The sequence below is a fragment of the Barbus barbus genome, assembly GCF_936440315.1.
Source record: "Barbus barbus genome assembly, chromosome: 30".
Classification (NCBI taxonomy): domain Eukaryota; kingdom Metazoa; phylum Chordata; class Actinopteri; order Cypriniformes; family Cyprinidae; genus Barbus; species Barbus barbus.
In genome coordinates, this window is record NC_136758.1 from 29,700,582 (window position 1) to 29,707,700 (window position 7,119).

Consider the following 7,119-nt stretch of genomic DNA (forward strand, 5'->3'; position numbering starts at 1 on the left):
ATTGTAGAAACATGAGCACATGCAGGTAATTATCTGACCGCATGAGGCTTTCATTCATCTGCTTTAACTCTAATGATGTGAGTGTTAATGAAGTGACCACAGGACCCGCTGCTCTGACCCCACAGAATCACTGCTCCTTATAAAAGAGTGCTTTGTGACTAAAATCACTTAAATGCTTTAAAATCGCTCAGAAACAACTGATGCACAAATGAACTGATAGCATCCTGCTTAGTCCGGTCTCATGAAAATGCGTATAAAAAGTATGCCAAATAAAAACAGAAACTTGTGGTATTGATACACAAAAATTGACTTTGGTGTGCATATGATACGCCGTTTTTGCGTGTATGTGATACGAAATTTGTTGGCGTGTAGTTTTCACGTACGTTGCATATAAATTGTATGCCAAATCGTGAAATTGAAAAAAAAAGTTCAAAATGAAGTGAGCTTTGACTAAAACAATAACAAATATCTGCTGATGCAGTCAGAAAACAAACTTAATTCAAAGTTTCAAGTTTCTTTTTCAGAATCCTTCAGCACATATTTATTCTTGTTTTAAGCTAAAACTCACTTCATTTTTATCAATTTTATTACTTGTCAATATCTATTTCTTAATATTGATACATTTCTCAGAATACAAGCCTTAATATCTATTATGTTACATCTCCAGTATTTAGATGTGACCCTGGACCACAAAAAAGAGTGTTTTTAAATTGATATTTATAAATCATCTGAAAAAAAGCTGAATAATTAATCTTTCCATTGATGTATGGTTTGTTATGATAGGACAATATTAGTCTGAGATACAACTATTAGAAAATCTGGAATCTGAGGGAGCAAAAAAATCTAAATATTGAGAAAATCTCCTTTAAAGTTGTTCAAATGAAGTTCTTAGCAATGCATATTACTAATCAAAAATTAAGTTTTGATATATTTACGGTAGGAAATTTACTAAATATCTTCATGGAACATGATCTTAATATCCTAATGATTTTTGTCATAAAAGAGAAATGTATAATTTTGAGCCATACAATGTATTCACATATTTGGTCTGGAAAACAAGAAAATATTTTTTGCAGTACAGTGTTCACTTCTTAGTGTTGTTCATGTTGATCTTTTCATTCTGCTTTTGTTCCGCTCACAGTTCATGTCTGGATGTCCATTTAACTCTCCAGTAATACTAATGTTATTCCAGTTTCTATTCATATGGAAAACATGCATGTTGCTGCTTTTTAATGCAGACATAATGAATCAGTGATTGTGATGATCTCCCTCACATCATTTATAATTGTATTGTGACATTGTCTGTTTCCAGATCAGATGCTGTGTTTCACACTGAGCTGTTAAGAGCGAGACAGACGGAAGCTGAGACGATTCAGTGAACTCTATCTGCAGATTAGTGAAAGTGACATACAGCCAAGTGTGGTGACCCATACTCGGAATTCGTGCTCTGCATTTAACACATCCAACATGCACACACACAGCAGTGAACACACACACACACACACACACACACACAGCAGTGAACACACACACACACACACAGCAGTGAACACACACACACAGAGCAGTGAACACACACACACACACAGCAGTGAACACACACACACACAGCAGTGAACACACACACACAGAGCAGTGAACACACACACACACACACACACACAGCAGTGAACACACACACACACACAGCAGTGAACACACACACACACAGCAGTGAACACACACACACACAGAGCAGTGAACACACACACACACACAGCAGTGAACACACACACACACAGCAGTGAACACACACACACAGCAGTGAACACACACACACACACACAGCAGTGAACACACACACACAGCAGTGAACACACACTCACACACACACACAGCAGTGAACACACACACACACACACACAGCAGTGAACACACACACACACACAGCAGTGAACACACAAACACACACACCAGTGAACACACACACACACACAGCAGTGAACACACACACAGCAGTGAACACACACACACACACAGCAGTGAACACACACACACACACACACACACACACAGCAGTGAACACACACACACCGTGAACACACACCCGGAGCAGTGGGCAGCATTTATGCCATGCTGCAGCGCCCGGGGAGCAGTTGGGGGTTCGGTGCCTTGCTCAAGGGCACCTCAGTCGTGGTATTGAGGGTGGAGAGAGCGCTGGACATTCCCTCCCCCCACCTACAATCCCTGCCGGCCCGAGACTCGAACCCACAACCTTTGGATCACGAGTCCAACTCTCTAACCATTAGGCCACGACTTCCCATTACTTCATCTTTCTGTCCTGATGAATCCTCAGGTTTGTGGTTCTGCAGGTCGAGCTCAATTTCACACAGACAGATTTTAAACGATTGGGTTTTTATCATCCTTTGGTGCTTACGGTAAAAATGAACTCACAGCTAAGAGTTTCTCAGGGAATGTGAGAAATATCAATCAAACCTGTGCATCAGAATTGAACATGAAATGTTGAACAAATCTCAATTGCTTTATTGTTTATCAGAATGTAGCTCTATTATCGGCCAGCTCTAATCTGATAAATGCGACTATAAGGCATGATGATATTATAAACATTAACCTCATGATTTTCTGTAAAGATGCTTTGAAACAATGCACTATATAAATACGCTGAACTTGACTTGATGCTTAATCAAACGCTGAGCGACATAATGCATCATCCTCGATCCATCTATCATATCACACAGATCGGGACACCTGCAGGACTCTGATATCATCCTCATCATCCTCATCCTCCTTTGTGCATCGTTCCTATGGCAACGCGACACAGATGAAAGCAGTGAATGGAGTCGCAGCAGCGTTTTGCCCTCGTTCTGTCGCTTTTGCTGCTGAATCCTGATGCTTCGTTACTGGAAACACACACGTCTCGCATGATGAATGAGAGCCGGCTTATGAAATTAAGTATGCTGTCACGGCAGCTGCGTTACACACAAACACACACACGTGCGCATGAAACAATCTGAAGTCCCTCCACAGGAAGCTCCTCCAGGGAATGAAATCAATAGCTTTATATTCCAGTAATCAATGATTTGCCCTGTGGCTCTGAATAACAGACGCAAACAAACACTCAACAGGAATTAGTTAAAGGGCAGCAGACATGATTCACAGAAATATGAGACTGACACATGTCAGAGGTGAAATACACACACACACACACACACACACATGTTGGGTTTCCATGTTTTATGGAGACTCTGTATAGGCGTAAGGTTTTTTATACTGCACAAACTGTATTTTCTATCGCCCTACACCAACCCTACACTTAACCCTTCCAGGAAACTTTCTGCAATTTTAGATTTTCCAAAAAAAACTTCATTTTGTATGATTTATAAGATTGTTTCCTTGTGGAGATCAAAAAATGTTCCCAAAAGGACAAGGATTTTGGATATTGCCATATTTGTGGGGACATAGTGAATACCAGTGCTCTCACACACACACACACACGCACCGATGGCATTCTGCAGAACAGCTTGAACAGGTTTTACTCCTGTAAAGGTCACGCTGAACCTGAGAAGAAGAACACTTTACACCGCCATTCATTAAACATGAAGTTACTGACTGTTTTACACTCATCTTTCTGCATTTCTCCACAGATTCAGCAGAAACAGCTGGAGAACCGTTTCTCTGAATGATGTAAGACTACTGTAACTCCATCATATTTAGGGGACGATGTGAACGAGCGCCTCCTAAAAGACATACGAACCAATGTTTTCCAGTTATAACAGGAACAGATCTCTCCTCCGGTTACATTTTCATTCAGAGTGAGTTTGTGTCGATGTGATATGCTGTAGTTTCACAGGTTATTATTTCTGAGGGTCATGAAATGACCGGTGGCATCATCAAATCCAGTGGCATCATTTACATTTGGCAGATGCTTTCATCCAAAGTGACTTACACTGAATTCAAGATATATGTTTGATTAGTTCCTGCAATCCCTGTAAATCAACCCCATGACCATAATGCTGTGTGTTTGAGCTACAGGAACACGTTTAATGTCACAGATGAGAAACTCAACTCATCCTCTTCTTCTGCTCTGCATTTCTGCTCTGGCTTGTTTCCTGGTCTTGCTTTCTAATAAACCTGGCATGGTACACTGTGAATATTACTGGCTCTGTGACAAATTGCTTATCCTTCTCTATTGTGTATCGTTTTGGATAGAAGCCTCTCCTAAATGCATAAATGTAAATGTCATTAAAAGCCAAAATGTGGTTGCTGTTTCTAAAATGATCACCACAAATCTTTAACATTACACATGCTAACTTTCACTGATAGGTTTGAATTTTTCAGGCATCTTTCTGCGATTATATCCACAGATAACTCAAGTGCTCATCTGCTCTCAGTTTCCTGGCATGAAAATTGCACTTTGATTTGGCGTTCACATGACAGTTGGATTAGATGAAGTTCACAGCCCTGCACCTGTGAATAGAAACCGATCTGACTTTTGTCATAGACATGTGTCAGGAATCATGATCAATGGAGGATTTCCCATTAACTCATCATCTACATCAGTGTAGTCAGCGAGCACTGAAATTCTCAACAGTTTTGATTTTGAGTTGGGCTTGGGAAAAAACTCTTAGTTCTGCCAGAGAAAGATAAAACTCAAGAATAATGAACATCCTTTATGTTGCCTGAGGAAAACACATTGATCTGCCCTGGACTCGTTGAGCTGATTTAGTGAGTTGTTCCTGCAGTGTTTCAATGGAGATCTTCAGTGTTCTTCAGTCTTTGTGTTTAACGTAAGCTCGACCTCAATTAAAAGGGCTGCAATTGATACCCAAGAGCTCATTTTTCCCTTTAAGTGTTTCCGGACGACTATGAGAGGCGTCTCTTGGCTAGAAAACGTCACGTTTATTGGAGGTCGTGTGTGATGATTGGCTTGATGGCTGTGTGAATCGCTGGCATTGATTTCTCATCACTCAAACTGTCTAACCTGCTGTTCCTCTTTTTTCAGCACACCTGTTGAAGTAAATCCTTCCTTTGTACAATAAGGGTGATTTCTTATGATGAATAAATATTAATTATAGTAGTTTAATTAATTGTGAACCAATGAGTCTCATCAAAGTAAAACTGAGTAGCATTTGGGGACAAACCTAATTATCCCCCGTCATGCAATTGATCTTTCAATACAGGTGTTTTTCAGAATCCCTCCAGAGACGAATCACAGATGTACAGCCTCTTCAGTAAAGGTGTGGAATAACTAATGATCTGTCCAACAGCAGCCGGTTATTACGCTCACGGCTGTAAATCTACAGCATGTTTACAGCAGACTCCATCAACGTGTCAAGACTGAATCGACCTCTTTTTATTTTATGCCACGGTTATATGCATATCATTTATTGTCAACCGTCTCTCTGCAGGTTGTATCAGTAAATAACACAGAGCTCAGAGGTTTATAAATAAAATGAGCATGTAAAATTCTCTAACATCATTAAGGCACCTGTCCTGCTGAGTTATAATTACTCCAAATGAAGGCCAGAGAGGCCGAGCATCACCTTCAGCGCTGCTGTTCATTTGTTCATTTTCCCTGTTCCTGCTGTAATCAATCATCACTGAATGACGGCCGCTTGTCCACGGCATCCCATCGAGCCGGAGAGACCCTCGGGATGAAGGAAAATAACAGATCTCAAATGAGATCAAAGTGTCGCAGATCAATGGCTGATCCCTGTCCTTTAATAAGCCGAATGAAAAGCTGATATTTCATAGCAGCCGCTGTGCTGGTTATAAAACACGCTCAAATGAAGTTAGATATATTGCCTCTACAACGAGATTGAATTGTTTCAACAGTCCCCCCACGGTTTCATCCTTATGTATCGGAGCTTTTTCACAGACGGCCTGTTTTTCCAGCGAGAGCGAGGTTATCAGTGTTTACATCCAGATGTGTGCCGGAGCTGTGCCGGCGATAAGAGACGCAGCACATGTAGGTCATTGCTGAGAATAGAGACGCGCTGCCCTTCGCTTGAATTCCTGTGCCAAGAAATCTTTTCCCTGCTAGGACAGCGTTTCCTTCACCGAGAGCCGACAATTTAGAGGCCCAACTAACGTTTAATTGGGCCTTTGGGCATAAAGGTACAGCTGAAATACCCTCGTGTCGAGCTAGGGATCAAATCATTCATCAAAACATATCATGAGAAATCGTTTATAAACAAAAACTCTCTGCACTATCCAAAAACAGCATGAAAACTAATGCTGTGCTCAGAATAGCTCACTAGTCTTTCCACATCTATAGGAATACTGTATAGAGGTCAGACAGTCATGCTGTAGATGTTCAAAGGCACAGCAGTGGAAAAACAGCCTCTTTAATTGTCAGGATCAGAGAGCAGGTAAAAAAAATTATATCATGACTGACAGGAAAAATTACAATAGAAAAGATACGAGAATTATGATATTATGATATGAGCCCATGTTTAGTGTTCAGACCGTTCAGAAGGTGTAACTTCAGTTGTCTGGATGCTTGTTCAAAAGAGCTGCAATTTAATGATGAGTGATGCTTGTTAGTTGATGGGTGGAGTTTAGTTCAGTGGTTTTTATGTGTGTAGGTGATGGTGTTGATGGGTGAAGTTTAGTTCAGTGATGTTTGTTAGGTTAAGTGATGGTGGAGTTTAGTTCAGTGGTGTTTATGTGTGTAGTTAGGTGATGGGTGGAGTTTAGCTCAGTGGTGTTTATGTGTGTAGTTAGGTGATGGGTGGAGTTTAGCTCAGTGGTGTTTATGTGTGTAGTTAGGTGATGGGTGGAGTTTAGTTCAGTGGTGTTTATGTGTGTAGTTAGGTGATGGGTGGAGTTTAGTTCAGTGGTGTTTATGTGTGTAGTTAGGTGATGGGTGGAGTTTAGTTCAGTGGTGATTATTTGATAGTGTTTGATGGTGGAGTTTAGTTCAGTGGTGTTTATGTGTGTAGTTAGATGATGGGTGGAGTTTAGTTCAGTGGTGTCTATGTGTGTGGTTGATAGTGTTTGATGGGTGGAGTTTAGTTCAGTGATGTTTGTTAGGTTAAGTGATGGTGGAGTTTAGCTCAGTGGTGTTTATGTGTGTAGTTAGGTGATGGGTGGAGTTTAGCTCAGTGGTGTTTATGT